At 37.0% G+C, this 16,395-nt stretch overlaps 2 long non-coding RNA genes across 2 annotated transcripts in view; one reads left to right on the top strand and one right to left on the bottom strand.

Moving 5' to 3' along the window:
* The window catches only part of LOC128928846 (uncharacterized), a 51,480-nt gene extending 36,077 nt beyond the window's left edge, over positions 1–15,403 (top strand). Inside the window, exons 3-5 of the long non-coding RNA XR_008474526.2 lie at positions 10,067–10,208; positions 12,696–12,786; positions 14,332–15,403. This is a non-coding gene — a long non-coding RNA (uncharacterized LOC128928846). The remainder of the gene's footprint in view (positions 1–10,066; positions 10,209–12,695; positions 12,787–14,331) is intronic.
* LOC118145003 (uncharacterized) overlaps positions 1–16,395 on the bottom strand; it is a 67,322-nt gene that overhangs the window by 11,634 nt on the left and 39,293 nt on the right. The gene's annotated exons all lie outside the window — the stretch shown is intronic.

The following is a 16,395-nucleotide window of genomic DNA, read 5'->3' as shown; positions in this document are numbered from 1 at the left end:
ACCACTAGCTTAATCAGAGAAAAACTGTTTTTGTTTTTTTTTTTCACATTTAGGGCAGATCCTCTTAATTGACTACACACAAGACTTGCCAACATTCTCTCTTTTACTCCCTTCATAAAAGGAGCTGGGAAGCCAAATAATTATTTTCCCAGGGAACTTTTACATTATAGTAGCTGTTTAACCCAATCTCAATCTCTGCATAATAAGCAGAGATGAGGAGGAGCTGGTTTGGAAAAAAAAAATGCTTCCCTAGTAACAAAGTACCTGGCAGATTTTCTGTATTTGGGCATTTTTTTGCCTTCACGATAGGTGGCATATGCATACAGGTCACATGCCCATAGAACCACAGGGAGAGAGGCAAGAAGAGAAAAACCAATATACTTAGAGTGACAAAGTGGGAAGACAGAAGTAGCCTACCTCTCTAATTTAATGCTTGAGTGCCCCCAAAAATTCCACTAAAACCTAATCTCAGATTACTTATGGACACGAAATACTATTTGTTTAAACCACAGTAGTCTGGCTTTCTGATTTGTACAGTTCAGTATACGTCTATGTGATTCAAGTTCTCTTCCAAAAAAAGTATTTTTCGTGTTTTATAAATTATAAACATATTTGATTTTATTAATCTAAAACTACAAATATGATATGCTTTTTTGAAAAGATTGTCAAAATTATCATATTAAAAAGGAACCGAGGATATTTTTAAACATATAAAAATCTCTTTTTAATGTAAATAAACCATTTTATCTGACTGATTCTATCTTCAAAACCTTGGTGGAGTTTCTTTTTTTTTTTTATCTCTATTATCACACATATCACTTGTTTTATCAACTCTGTAGCGTCTCTGTATGAGTCTACCTGCCTTCCTAACATTCCCTGTAGTGATAATAAAAGGACATTGCATGATTCATAAATTGTGCCGCTAGAAAAGGCATGTAGAATAAAAAATATGTAAAACCATTTTGTCATGCAATAAATCATTTAAAATTTATATTTTTATGGCTTAGCATTTGCCAGACATCTACAATTATATAGTGTCAGATCCATGGCCAATCCAACTTTTTTTCACTGCTCTCTTGCCAAATCAAAGAAGTATAGCTCAACACAATAAAAAGAAAACCCGCAAAAGAATGTGAAACTTGAGTTTCAACTCTGTGCAATCTACTATCAAAGTAACTTTAAATAATTGTATCACTTTCCAATTCTCTCACGTGTTGTTCTTTTACAGTTAAATAACAATTTTAAAAATGCACTTTGGAACTTGTTATACATTAAATGTTTAGTATAGATGGATAGCTTTCTTTCCTTTTGTAATATATGCATTTGTTTTTGTTGTCGATGTTATAAAATAATTCGTATTTTCCTCCATAAATGCTTCTTTAAGGTAACAGAAAAGGTTAGTTCATTTTGGTAAAGCAAAAGAATACTCACAGCTGCCTCATGCCTGATGTAATAACATTTTTAGACCCCAGAATAGAAACAGAAATTGTGAATATTTCCTAATTATATAATAGTTATTAATAAAATTGATTAACTGTATGCTTGGCCCTCTGTTATTATTATAAGTGAATTGTTATTTTTTACTATAACCTGTCAAAAACCCAGTGAATTAGCTGTCATTTAGTCTTATACATTATACAAATGTAGAACTGGAAATTGAGAAAATTTTAAAACCTGCCCAAAGTACAACAGCTCATCAGTGGTGGAGTTTGATGGATTCTGGATTTTAATGAACTCACTATGACTCTACAGTCTAATCTACAATTTCTCTTTCTATTCTGCCATAAGAGGTGTTAAGAACATGTAATAGGTCAAATGCCATAAAGTAACAGAAACTCTCAAGACTCTAGCAATTTTTTAATATATGTGTGTGTTTATACACACACACACACACACACACACACACACATAATTGCACTTTAAGTTCTGGGGTACATGTGCAGAACATGCAGGATTGTTGCATAGGTACATACATGGCAATGTGGTTTGCTGCCACGGCCTCCCTCCCCTGTCACCTATACCTGGCATTTCTCCCCTTGTTATTTCTCCCTAACTTCCCTGCCCTCTGCTGTCCTTCCCTGATGCCCCCTCAACAGACTCCAGTATATGGTGCTCCCTTCCCTGTGTCCATGTGTTTTCATTGTTCAACACCCACCTATGAGTGAGAACATGTGGTGTTTGATTTTCTGTTCTTGTGTCAGTTTGCTGAGAATGATGGTTTCCAGATTCATCCACGTCCCTACAAAGGACACAAACTCATCATTTTTTATGGCTGCATAGTATTCCATGGTGTATATGTGCCACATTTCCCTTGTCCAGTCTGTCATCAGTGGGCATTTGGGTTGGTTCCAGGTCTTTGCTATTGTAGACAGTACTACAGTGAATGTATGTGTGCATGTGTCTTTATAACAGAATGATTTATAATCCTTTAGGTATATATACAGTAATGGGATTGCTGGCTCAAATGGAATTTCTATTTCTAGGTCTTTAAGGAAGCGCCACACTGTCTTTCACAATGGTTGAACTAATTTACACTCCCCCCAACAGTGTAAAAGTGTTTCTCTTTCTCCATATCCTCTCCAGCATCTGTTGTCTCCAGATTTTTTAATGATCGCCATTCTAACTAGTGTGAGATGCTATCTTAATGTAGTTTTGATTGCATATCTCTAATGACCGGTGATGATGAACATATTTTCATATGTTTGTTGACCTCATAAATGTCTTCTTTTGAAAAGTGTCTGTTCATATCCTTCACCCACTTTTGAATGGGTTTGTTTTTTTTGTTGTAAATCTGCTTTAGTTCTTTGTAGATTCTGGATATTAGCCCTTTGTCATATGGGTAGGTTGCAAAAATGTTCTCCCAATCTGTTGGTTGTCAGTTCACTCTAATGAGTGTTTCTTTTGCTGCACAGAGGCTCTGGAGTTTAATTGGATCCCATTTGTCTATTTTGGCTTTTGTTGCCATTGCTTTTGGTGTTTTAGTCATGAAGTCCTTGCCTATGCCTATGTCCTGAATGGTTTTTACCTAGGTTTTCTTCTAGGGTTTTTATGGTGTTAGGTCTTATGTTTAAGTCTTTAATTCATCTGGAGTTAATTTTAGTATAAGGGGTCCAGTTACTGCTTTCTGCATGTGCCTAGCCAGTTTTGCCAACACAATTTACTAAACTGGGAATCCTTTCCCCATTGCTTGTTTTTGTTTTTTGTCAAAGATCAGATTGTTGTAGATGTATGGCATTGCCTCTGAGGCCTCTATTCTGTTCCCTTGATCTATATCTCTGTTTTGGTACCAGTACCAAGCTGTTTTGATTGCTATAGCCTTGTAGTATAGTTTGAAGTCAGGTAGCATGATGCCTCCAACTTTGTTCTTTTTGCTTAGGATTGTCTTGGCTCTACAGGCTCTCTTTGGGTTCCATATGAAGTTTAAGGTGGTTTTTTTCCAGCTCTGTGAAGAGGATTATAGGTAGCTTGATGGGGATAGCATTGAATATGTTAATTACTTTGGGCAGTATGGCCATTTTCACAATATTGATTCTTCCTAACCATGAGCACAGAATGTTTTTCCATCTGTTTTTCCTCTCTTATTTTCTTGAGCAGTGGTTCCTAGTTCTCCTTGAGAGGTACTTTGCATCCTTTGTTAGCTGTATTCCTAGGTATTTTATTCTCTTTGTAGCAATTGTGAATGAGAATTCGCTCTTAATTTGGTTCTCTTCTAGTCTGTTATTGATGTATAGAAATGCTTATGATTTCTGCACATTGATTTTGTACCCTGAGATTTTGCCAAAGTTGCTTATCATTTTAAGGAGATTTTGGGCTGAGACTATGGGATCTTCTAAATATACAATCATGTCAACTGCAAATAGAGACAATTCGACTTCCTCCTTTCCTAATGAATACCTTTATTTCTTTTTCTTGCCTGATTGCTCTGGCTAGACATTCCAATGCTATATTGAATAGGTGGTGAGAGAGGGCATCCTTGTCTAGTGCCAGATTTCAAAGGGAATGTTTCCAGTATTTGCCCATTCAGTATGATATTGGCTGTAGGTTTGTCATAAATAGCTTTTATTATTTTGAGATATGTTCCATCGATACCTAGTTTATATTGAGAGTTTTTAGCATAAAGGCCTGTTGAATTTTGTCAAAGGCCTTCTCTGCATCATTGAGATGATCATGTAGTTTTTGTCATTGGTTCTGTTGACGGGGTGGATTACGTTTATAGACTTGCGTATGTTGAACCAGCCTTGCATCCCCGGGAATAAACCTGTTTGATCATGATGGATAAGCTTTTTGCAATCAGTTTGCCAGTATTTTATTGAATACTTTTGCATCTATGTTCATCATGGATATTTGCCTGAAGTTTTCTTTTTTTGTTGAGAGTCTGCCCGGTTTTGATATCAGGATGATGTTGGTCTCATTGAATGATTTGGGAGGGATTCCATCTTTTTGTATTGTTTGGGATAGTTTCAGAAGGAGTAGTACCAGCTTCTCTTTGCATGTTTGGTAGAATTCAGTTGTGAATCCATCTGGACCTGTGCTTTTTTTGGGTGATAGTCTCTTAATTGCTGCCTCAACTTCAGACCTTGTTTTTGGTCTATTCAGGGTTTCAACTTCTTCTTGATTTAGGCTTGGGAGGGTGCAAGTGTCCAGGAATTTGTCTGTTACTTCCAGGTTTACTAGTTTATGTGCATGGAGTTGTTTGTAGAAATCTCTGATGGTAGTTTGTTTTTATGTGGAATTGGTTGTGATTTTATTCTTCTGTCTTTTCTTTTTTATTAATCTGGCTAGCGGCCTATTTTGTTGACATTTTCAGAAAAACAGCTCTTGGATTTACTGATTTTCTGAAGTGCTTTTTGTGTCTCTATCTCCTTCATTTCTGCTCTGATGTTAGTTATTTCTTATCTTCTGCTAGCTTTTGAAGTTTTTTGATCTTGCTTCTCTAGCTCTTTTAAATTTGATGATATGGTGTCAATTTTGATTTTTCCTTGCTTCTCATGTGGGCATTTATTTCTATAAATTTTCCTCTAGACACTGATTTAAATGTGACCCACAGATTCTGGTATATTGTGTCTTCATTCTCATTGGTTTTGAAGAACATCTTTATGTCTACCTTCATTTCACTGTTTATCCAGTCAACATTCAAGAGCCAGTTGTTCAATTTCCGAAGTTGTACAGTTCTGAGTTATTTTCTTATTCCTGAGTTCTAATTTGATTGCACTGTGGTCTGAGAGACTGTTTGTTATGATTTCCCTTCTTTTCTATTTGCTGAGTAGTGATTTACTTCCAATTATGTGGACAATTTTAGAGTAGGTGTGATGTGGTGGTGCTGAGAAGAATGTATATTCTGTGGATTCGGGGTGGAGAGTTCTGTAGATGCCTATTAGCTTTGCTTGGTCCAGATCTGAGTTCAAGTCCTAGATATCCTTTTTAATTTTCTGTCTCATTGATATGTCTAATATTGACAATGGAGTGTTAAAGTCTCCCACTGTTATTGTATGGGGGGTCCAAGTCTCTTTGTAGGTCATTAAGAACTTGCTTTAGCTGCTATATTGGGTGCATATATATTTAGGATCGTTAGCTCTTCTTGTTATATTGATCCTTTTACCATTATGTAATGTCCTGCTTTGTCTCTTTTGATCTTTGTTGCTTTAAAGTCTATTTTATCAGAGACTAGGATTGCAACTTCTGCTTTTTCTTTTTCTTTTTTTTTTTTTTTTTTTCTGCTCTCTGTTTGCTCGATAAATCTTCCTCCATTTCTTTTGAGCTTATGTGTGTCCTTGCACATGAGATGGATTTCCTGGATACAACACACCAATGGTTTTTGACTTTTTATCCAATTTTCAAGTCTGTGTCTTTTGACTGGGGCAGTTAGCCCATTTACATTTAAGGTTATTATTGTTATGTGTGAATTTGATTCTTCCATTTTGATGCTAGCTGGTTTTCTTGCTGTTAGTTCATGCAGTTTGTTCATTGTGTCAATGCTCTTCACCATTTGGTATATTTTTGGAGTGACTGGTACTGGTTATTCCTTTCTATGTTTAGTGCTTCTTTCAGGAGATCTTGTAAGGCAGGCCTGGTGGTGATGAAATCTCTCAGCAATCGCTTGTATGTAAAGGATTTTATTTCTCCTTCACTTATGAAGCTTAGTTTGGCTGGATATGAAATTCTAGGTTGAAAGTTCTTTTCTTTAAGGATGTTGAATATTGGCCCCCACTCTCTTCTGGCTTGTAGGATTTCTGCTGAGAGATCTGCTGTAAAGCTGATGGGCTTCCCTTTGTGGGTAACCCGCCCTTTCTCTCTGGCTGCCCTTTGCCCTTTTTCCTTCATTTCAACCCTGGTGAATCTGATGATTATGTGCCTTGGCATTGCTTTTCTTGAGGAATATCTTTGCTGTGTTCTCTGTATTTCCTGGACTTGACTATTGGCCTGTCTTGTTAGGTTGGGGAAATTCTCCTGGATAATATCCTGAAGAGTGTTTTCCAGCTTGGATTCCTTCTCTCCATCATATTCAGGTACACCTGTCAAACAAAGATTAGGTCTTTTCATATAATCCCATACTTCTTGGAGGCTTTGTTCATTTCTTTTTACTCTTCTTTCTCTAATCTTGCCTTCTCATTTTATTTCATTGAGTAGATCTTCAAACTCTGATATCCTTTCTTCTGCTTTGTCAATTTGGCTATTGAAACTTGTGTATGTTTTGCAAAGTTCTCTTGTGTTTTCAGCTCCATCAGGTCATTTATATTCTTCTCTAAGCTGTTTATTCTCATTACCATTTTATCTAGCCTATTTTCAAGGTTCTTAGTTTATTTGCATTGGGTTAGAACATGTTCTTTTAGCTCAGGGAAGTTTGTTATTATCCACATTCTGAAGCTTGTTTCTGTTAATTCATCAGACTCATTTTCCATCCAGCTTTGTTCTCTTGCTGGTGAGGAGTTGTGATCCCTTGGAGGATGAGAGGATTTCTGGTTTTGGGTATTTTCATCCTTTTTGTGCTTTTTTTCCCCATCTTAGTGGATTTATCTCCCTGTAGTCTTTGTAGTTGGTGACTTTCAGATGAGGTCTCTGAGTGGAGGTCTTTTTGTTGCTGTTGAAGTTATTTCTTTCTGTTTTTTGGTTCTCCTTGTAATAGGCCCCTCTGCTGTAGGACTGCTGGAGGTCCTCTCCAGACCCTGCTTGCCTGGGGATCACCCACAGTGGCTGCAGAACAGTAAGGGTTTATGCCAGTTTCTGTTTCTGTTATCTTCATCCCAGAAAGATACCCACCAGATGTCAGCCTGAGCTCTCCTTTATGAGGTGTTTCTTTGGATATAAGGGGGTTGGGGGAGGTGCTTGAGGAGACAGTCTGTCCCTTATAGGAGCTCAAGTGCTGAGCTGTGAGCTCCATTGTTCCATTCAGAGCTGCTGGGCAGATCTGTTTACGTCCGCTTCAGCAGAACTCATAACCACCTTTTTTCTCATGTTCCCTGTCCTGGGAAGGTGGGGCTTTATTTATAAGCTCCTGATGTGCTGCTGCCTTTTTTCATAGATGCCCTGCCCAGCAAGGAGGTCGCCTAATCACAGTCTGCCAGCAGAGGCATTGCTGAGCTGCCATGGGATCTGCTCAGCTGCCATGTGAACTTCCTTGTGGTTTTGTTGATAGAGGTATAGTTAGAATTGCCTCAGTAATGACAGTCTGCCTCAGTAATGGTGGACTGCCTCGGTAGTGGGGGACTGCCACAGTAATGGTGGACACTATTCCCCCTACAGAGCTAGATCGTCCCAGGTCCAGCTGAGCTTGCTGTGAAACTCTCAATCCACAGCATTTCCGATTGCTGGTCTTTGTGGGGGTGGGACCCACTGAGCCACATCACCTGGCTCCCTGTTGCAGCCCACTCTTTTTCAGTTGAATGGGCAGCTCCGTCTATCAGGTGTTCCAGGTGCCAGTTGAAATGGCCACCCAGATTTGTGTGAATATTTGTGTGGAAATCCACTGCACCAGCTGAAACAGCCATGCTGGAAACTGTGACGCTTTTCAGCCCAGGAATCTCCTGGTCTGTGGGCAGTAATAACTCATTTAGAAATGTGGGGATCACTCACCCTCTGCATTGTTCTCGCTGGGGACTGCACTCCAGAGTTGTTTCTATTCTGTCATCCCTCACAATTGTTATTTTTTAACTGAAATTTCCCAATTTAAAATTATCTTTATGCTCTTAGATTTTTACAAGTAGGGGATTACTTCAAAAATTATCTGTTATTGTCCATAAGGTACATAGTTTGATTTTATTTTAAGGAGCATGTTGCAGTGCTAAAAATATGACATTTGGCTGGGCATGATGGCTCACGCCTGTTATCCCATCAGTCTGGGAGGCCAAGATAGATGGATCACCTGAGGTCAGGAGTACAAGACCAGCCTGACCAATGTGACAATACCCTGTATTTACTAAAATACAAAAATTAGCCAGGCATGGTGGCCCACACATGTAGTCCCATCTAATCTGGGAGGCTGAGGCAGGAGAATCACTTGAACCCAGTGAGGGCAGAGGTCTCAGTGAGCCGAGATTGTGTCAGTGCACTACAGCCTGAACAACAAAGCAAGATTCCACCACATAAATAAATAAATACATAAATATATACAGATACATATATGTGTGTATATATGTATATATATATATATATATATTCTCCAAATTTTGATAGATATAAAATCCAGAATTTGTCTTTTATTTCAGAAGCTTGTGTGTTGTGTCAGCACATAGAACTAGATCAGCAGACCAACTTAAATGAAACCAAAAAAACTAATTATCTGAATTATACTTTGCTGACTTCTAAAAACTATTTCATGTCCTACACTCAATAATTTTCATGTAACAAAATAAACAAATGTAAATAAATTACCTAGTCTGTTTATTCATATCCTTAGGAGATGAATGTAAGCAGATCTAAAGTTTTACTTAACTTTGAATGTATTTTTTTATAAAATAAGTGAATTGTGAATAGGCTGTTTGAAGTAAGCCTTATAAATCACCTGAACTGTTCTACTATTGGCATGTCTTGGAGTCATTATGTATAATTGGTTAATGGTATATTTATTCTCACATTATTGGATCAGCTCCAGGGATAATCACTGATGAGTTTCAAAACTCCAGGAGGATTTCTATGCAGAGGTAAATGAATTAAAACACAAGATAAAACTAATTACTTTTATTTAAATTCAATTTTGGGGTTACTTGTTCTGTCTTGGGGGTTTTCCAGCAGTTTTCAGAAGTGATAAATTTTCTTTAGTTTGCTAAGTTTCATTTCCTTAGAGCTAAGAGATTAAATCATTGGGATGAATATTAGAAAGGAAGTAATTTAAACTAAATTTTGTGGTAGAATTTCCCACCTTAGTTCTTCATGCTTTCTTTTTGATGTTTCTCTTAACTAGGCATTTGAAAACTTGATAAATAAAAAAAAAAGAACCAGTTTCAATGCTAAAATTACTTAAAGCTGTTAGGAGTTCCAGAAATTAAACACCATAATCAAAAAAGACTCACATATACTTTACTGAAAGCTTCTATAGGACTGGACGGGACTCAGAGAATGTGAGTCATGAAGAGCTATAATTTTCATGTAAAGCAACTGGATGTAGTTAAGTAATAAAAATTTAAGGTTCTTTCTCTCCATATGCTTGGCTGTGTTTGAATATTTTTTAAATGTCTGATATTATACATACACAACTTATTTCCTTTGACATGAGGCTATGTTGCCATGAAAGCGGGAATATCACTGAGATAGGTTTATAAATTAAGAATTACACTTAAGGCATGCTTCTTGAGATAAATAGGACCTTTCATTAAATATGACTTGGGTTAAGAAAAGGGGTGCAGTGAGTAATTAATTGCATAAAGTAGTGGTGAATGTGTCAATTAAAATTAGATTTTGCTACATGTAAAGAGCTATCTAATTAAATGTCATTGAATGAGAAGTGAGTTCTCTCATGAAACAAGTCTGCAGCATGGTATTGCCAAATTGGTGTGATTGCTCTATCATCATTAGGCATAAAGGATCCTTCTATTTTCTCTCTTTTTTTCTTCATCTCACTTACCTACTGAAGCAATGAATATCACTGACTAAATGGATGGAGGAGAAGAAAGATGATGACAAAGAACCAGTAATGCAAATTCAACTATCCCTGTGTTATAGAAGCCAGAAAAACTTAAACTGCCAGATCTCAAGAAGCTTAGCAAAAAGTCAGAGTAAGTTCTAACTGGTGAACTAAAGAGAGATTTTTTAGAACCTCAAGAAGCTCTGGGCGCCTGGAGAATTCAATGTCAGCAGAACTCAGATGAATTCTGAATTATCTAACTTCTAATTTCTTCATCACTGTAAAATAAAAGTTTACATTTCATTGTCATTAGTGTTTAGGAGCTACCTAGTGGCTCTGTACCCTGATGTGTACTATAAGCTGCTCGTTGAATAGAAAATTACAGCAAAATAGCATTCAGTTTTCTAAAAAAAAAAAAAAAAAAAATGCTGTCTTGAGATCATATCACTGCTAAATAATGAAAATTGTTTGATTTTTCTTTCTGTCAAAAATATTTAAAGCCAATGAAATACATATTTTTTAAATGTGTGTACCATATGAGGATGACTTAACAGCATGCCGTCTTTAAAAAGCCCAAACGTGAAAATCAGATATAGTTCAGAGATGTAACTTCAAGAATGTTACAGCTCTTTGAATCCTATGTAAATTGCTCTTCTCTCTTTATGATTTCAGTAGAGAGTTTTTGTTAATAAAAAGCAAATTTTTGACAAGTTACCAGTCCTTGGATCTTTTAGTTTTTTTATTCATGGTCCTACTTTGAGACCTGATGAGCCAAGACTATTATCTACAAGCCTTGCTATCACATATTTTTACATTGGATAGTGGCAGAGAAGTGATTCAGAAGTGGTTCTTGCAGAAATGGGCAGATATTAAAAGGCCATGACCAATCCCTATTCAGATACATTACATGCTTATTATCTATTGAAATCACTGCTGCCCTTCAGGTCAGGGTGATGAGAAGGATGGATTAAAGAGAAGTATATGAAAGCACCAGAACTAGTTTGCCTGTTAATATTCATATTCCCTTAACATAATCTTGGAAAAGAAATGATTGAAACAGATAGTAAGGTATGACAACATTTCATTATTTATTTATTTTTTGAGACGGAGTTTTGCTCTTGTTACCCAGGCTGGAGTGCAATGGCGCGATCTCGGCTCACTGCAACCTCCGCCTCCTGGGTTCAGGCAATTCTCCTGCCTCAGCCTCCTGAGTAGCTGGGATTACAGGCACGCGCCACCATGCCCAGCTAATTTTTTGTATTTTTAGTAGAGGCGGGGTTTCACCAGGTTGACCAAGATGGTCTCGATCTTTGACCTCGTGATCCACCCTCCTTGGCCTCCCAAAGTGCTGGGATTACAGGCTTGAGCCACTGCGGCCGGCCCTAGAATACTCTTTTAAAGACATTGATCTGTGGCATTGAAGTATGTCTCATGAGCTGGATATAGGAATTCGTTATGCTTGTATTTTGAGTTTTAAAAACATTATTCTATTTTTAATTAATTATAAATATTTGCTTAGGCTGGTGATTGTGTACATAACTATACTGGTTTGTGGGATATATAAGAATCTTCAGCTGGGCACAGTGGCTTATACCTGTAATCCCAGCACTTTGGGAAGCCGAGGCAAGTAGATCACAAGGTCAGGAGATCAAGACCATCCTGGATAACATGGTGAAACTCCATCTCTACTAAAAATACAAAAAACTAGCTGGGCTCAGTGGCACGCACCTGTAGTACCAGATACCTGGGAGACTGAGGCAGAATAATCACTTGAACCTGGGAAGTGGAAGTTGCAGTGAGCAGAGATTGTGCCACTGCACTCCAGCCTAGGAAACAGAGTGAGAGACAGTCTCACTCTGTCGCCCAGGCTGCAGTGCAATGGTGTGGTCTCTGCTCACTGCAACCTCTGCCTCCCAGGTTTCAAGTGATTCTCCTGATAAAGCCTCTTGAGTAGCTGGTATTACAGATGCCCACCACCACACCCAGCTAATTTATGTGTTTTTAGTAGAGACAAAGGTTTCACCATGTTGGCCAGGCTGGTCTCTAATTCCTGACTTTGCGATCCATCCACCTGGGCTTCCCAAAGTGCTGGGATTACAGGTGTGAGCTACTGCACCTGGCCAAATCTATGATTTATCAAATGAACACAAGTTTCTATCCAAGCTGTTTGACATACAAGCTAAATGGCCTTTGATAAGTTATTTTACTTCTCTGGATTGTACCCCCATTGGTTAAAATATGACTAATATTTATTTTGATGGATTATTATAGCAATTAAATTAAATTTTGCATGTAAAATAATTATTACAGTGAAACTTAGCTTAATATATAATACTTGCATTTCATGGTTTATTTTTAGTTTTTATGTTAAATTTTTGATAAATTTGGTAGCATTGTCTTCATTGCATTTTGTGCTAGGTTTACGGCATTGCTGGCTTTCCATATATACAGATGCAAAAAAAACATGTTTTTAAATAAGTGTGTTTATTTTTAATGTCAATTTAAAGAAGTATAATTTGTAAGTAGTAGTATAGAGGAGACATAGATATGGAAAAATATTTTAAACTGGACCCAAGGTTGAGAAAATACCATATTATATGGTGCCAGTTATGCACTTTTCTTCCTTAATAATTCACAGATTTTTTATTGTTGGATTCAGAAAGCATAACTGCAGAATAAGAGTGGTGGAAGGAAAGTGTCATTATTCACTTCATAAGGAGAAAACCCTGGTAAGTGACATATGTATTACTTCTTCAATATACCATTCCTTTCATGGAGTCCTCTGCTAGATGCTAACACTCACCACAAGGCAATGAGGCCATGACAATCTGTACAAATGGAGTCAAATCAGAAACACAGGTGAAGCAGAAATATTCCTGTTTGTCCAGTCTCTCATTAGAGGCATGAAAAAAATCATGTTTTACTAATGAGGTAAAAGCATCAAGATTGATCATTTATTAATGATTAACATGGCATTCCTGTATATACTGAAGGGCATAGTGTCTTTCTCTGACAGGAATGTGTATGGAAGATGGCATCTAAAATATAAACAATGACTTCTGCTTTACAAATTTATTCAGAATCTTTCACAGAGGAGGCATAATGAGGTCAGAGATTAATAGCATTATTGTTTTAAAATGATACTTGTAATATTGGGAGGAAGTTCAAACTGAAAAGAAAAAAAATATTAAAAAGAACAACAGTTGCTTTCTAAGTTGCCAGACATGTTCACATGCAAGGAACAAAGCGAAACAACACAGCACACTTGCAGTAATATTAACTCCTAGCAAACTCAGAAATATGTATATTTCCATCTCTTTCTCCCTCTTTCACATATGCACATACTCACATCCCTGATGCACCAACCCTGAGAAAAGTATTTCAGAAGATGCTCACCAAAGTTCTGTCTACCTGGAAAGTTCCCAAATAGTAACTGTTTTATGGAATTGTCATAGCTGCTGGGTTTCATGAGAATTTTCTCATGTCCTTCTGAAAATAACTGTGGGAAAACAATTCTTGTGACATGCAGTCTGAAATGTTTTTAGTCCTAATTAAAATGATCAACGATTTGTGTGATTTAGAATTCTTAGAAATCTTTGCTTGACAAGTGCTTTAAAAGAAATATATCTTGGGTTTGACACAGTCTATCCATAGGAGATGAAGTTTATAAAATGTTTAATTCATTTTTCTTGATTTACTAGAATAGAATGTTTATGAGAGAATAAAAAATAAAAGAACTTGTGTCAGAAAAATTAGTTATGTCATTAAGAACAGGCCATATTTTATATTTACATGTTTGTGTGTGGCCTTGTTATAGCATAAGCTGTAAAACTAGTTACTGCTCCCAGCAGGGAAGGTCAATTTGCAAATTCACAAATCATTAATGTTGCACTTCTGTTGCATAAGATGTTAATTTGTTGGTTTAAATAAAACCTCTAATCTCAAGTACAGGTGTTGGTGTATGGCAGTATTACCACTCTCAGCAACTGACAGAACATAAAATTTATGAATTATTGAGGTATTTACCCGATAATTCTGCATTAGCAATTATGAAGTATCATGAAATCAGAAGCAGTGCCTTAAATAAGAATGAATGTGGTGACTTTATATTAGACCTCTCAATTAGGTGCTAAACTGATAATACATCATGTGAATTGTTTTCATGTAAATATTAGCCATTATTAAATGCTTCTTTGTGACTTATCTTCTATACCTTTTTGGGGGGCACAGGGTCAGACTTACAATTGTGCAGATACCTTATCATGACTTTACAGATAACCTGACTTATCATCAAGATCACTAACTCGAGGTACCCAGTGTTCACCTACTTCACAAAAAAAGACCAAAACAAGAAAAAAACAATGGCACTTTGAGTAGATACTCTACAAGAAAACACTGAATTGATCAAAGAAGACAGGAAAACCCTCTGAAGCATGGAACCTTGAAATCTCAGCATAGAGAGGTAAGAAAAACACCTGGCCAGGATTGGCTTCAAATGCACAGGTAGCAAAAGCAAAACTAGACAAATTAGATTAAATGAAACTAAAAAGCCTCTGCATAACAAAAAGCTTAGAGTAAAGAGACATCCTGCAGAATGGTGAAAAATATTTGCAAACTATTCATCCAGTAGGATGTTAATATCTAGAATATATTAGGAACTGAAAGAACTCAATAGCAAAATAAAAAAATAAAGAATCTGATTAAATAATAGTCAAATGATCTGAATAGAGATGTCTCAAAAGACGGCACAAATGTCAACAATTATCCAAAAAAGTATGTTTACTATCCCTAATTATAAGAGAAATGCACTGGTCATTAGAGAAATGCAAATCAAAACTACATTGAGATACCATCTCACGCTAGTTAGAATGGTTATCATTAAAAATCTGGAGACAACAGGTGCTGGAGAGGATGTGAAGAAATAGGAACACTTTTACACTGCTGGTGGGAGTGTAAATTACCTGAACCATTGTGGAAGACAGTGTGGTGATTTCTCAAGGACCTGGAAATAGAAATTCCATTTGACCCAGCAATCCCATTACTGGGTATATATCCAAAGGACTATAAATCGTTCTACTATAAGGACACATGCACACGAATGTTCATTGCAGCACTGTTTACAATAGCAAAGACCTGGGACCAACCCAAATGCCCATCAATGATAGACTGGACAGGGAAAATATGGCACATATACACCATGGAATATTATGCAACCATCGAAAATGATGAGATCATGTCCTTTGTAGGGACATGGATGAACCTGGAGACTATCATTCTCAGCAAACTGACACAAGAATAGAAAATGAAATACTGCATGTTCTCACTCATATGTGGGTGTTCAACAATGAGAACACATGGACACGGGAGGGGAGACACACTGGGGTCTATTGGGGGGAATAGGGGAGGGATAGTAGGGTGTGGGGAGTTGGGGAGAGATAGCATGGGGATGAATGCCAGATATAGATGAAGGGGAGGAAGGCAGCAAATCACACTGCCATGTGTGTACCTATGCAACTATCTTGCATGTTCTTCACATGTACCCCAAAACCTAAAATGCAATTTAAAAAAAGAGAAATGCAATTCAAAACCATGAAATGTTATTCAGCTTCAGTTGCAATGACTATTATCAAAAGGACAAAAAATAATCAATGCTGTTGAGGATAAGGAGATAAAGAAACTCTTATTCATTGTTGGTGGAAATGTAAATTAATGTAGTCAGTATGGAAAACCATATGAAGCCTGCTCAAAAAATAAGAATAGGCTGGGCACAGTGGCTTATGCCTTTGATCCCAACACTTTGTGAAGTCAAGCGCAGGGGACCACTTGAGGTACAGAGTTCAAGACCAGCCTCATCAACAAGGTGAAACCTTGTCTCTACTAAAAATACAAAAGTTAGATTGGTATGGTGACAGAGGCCTGTAATCCCAGCTACTCAGAAGGCTGAGGCATGAGAATCTCTTGAATTCTTCAGGCAAACTTTCCAGTGAGCTGAGATTTTGCCAACACACTCCAGCCTGAAAAACAGAGACTCTCTCTCAAGAAAAACAAACAAGAAAATTTTAAAACAGAACTACTGTATAATACAGTAATCCTACGACTGGGCAAAAAAGAAAGGAAGTAAGTATGCAAAAGATTTATCTTCATTCTCATATTTATTTCAGCACTATTAATTTTAACCAAGATATGAAATCAATCAAAATTTCCATCAACAGATGAATGAATAAAGCAAATGTGGTAGAAATACACAGTGGAATATGATTCAGCCCTGAAAAAACACCCTGTCATTCATAGCCATATGGCTGAGCCTGGAGGCTAAATGAAGTATGCCAGGTGTGGAA

Source organism: Callithrix jacchus, chromosome 8 (assembly GCF_049354715.1).
Source record: "Callithrix jacchus isolate 240 chromosome 8, calJac240_pri, whole genome shotgun sequence".
In the NCBI taxonomy this organism is placed as follows: domain Eukaryota; kingdom Metazoa; phylum Chordata; class Mammalia; order Primates; family Cebidae; genus Callithrix; species Callithrix jacchus.
The sequence above is the reverse complement of the archived record's forward strand: the minus strand, read 5'-3'. Positions and strand labels throughout refer to the sequence as shown.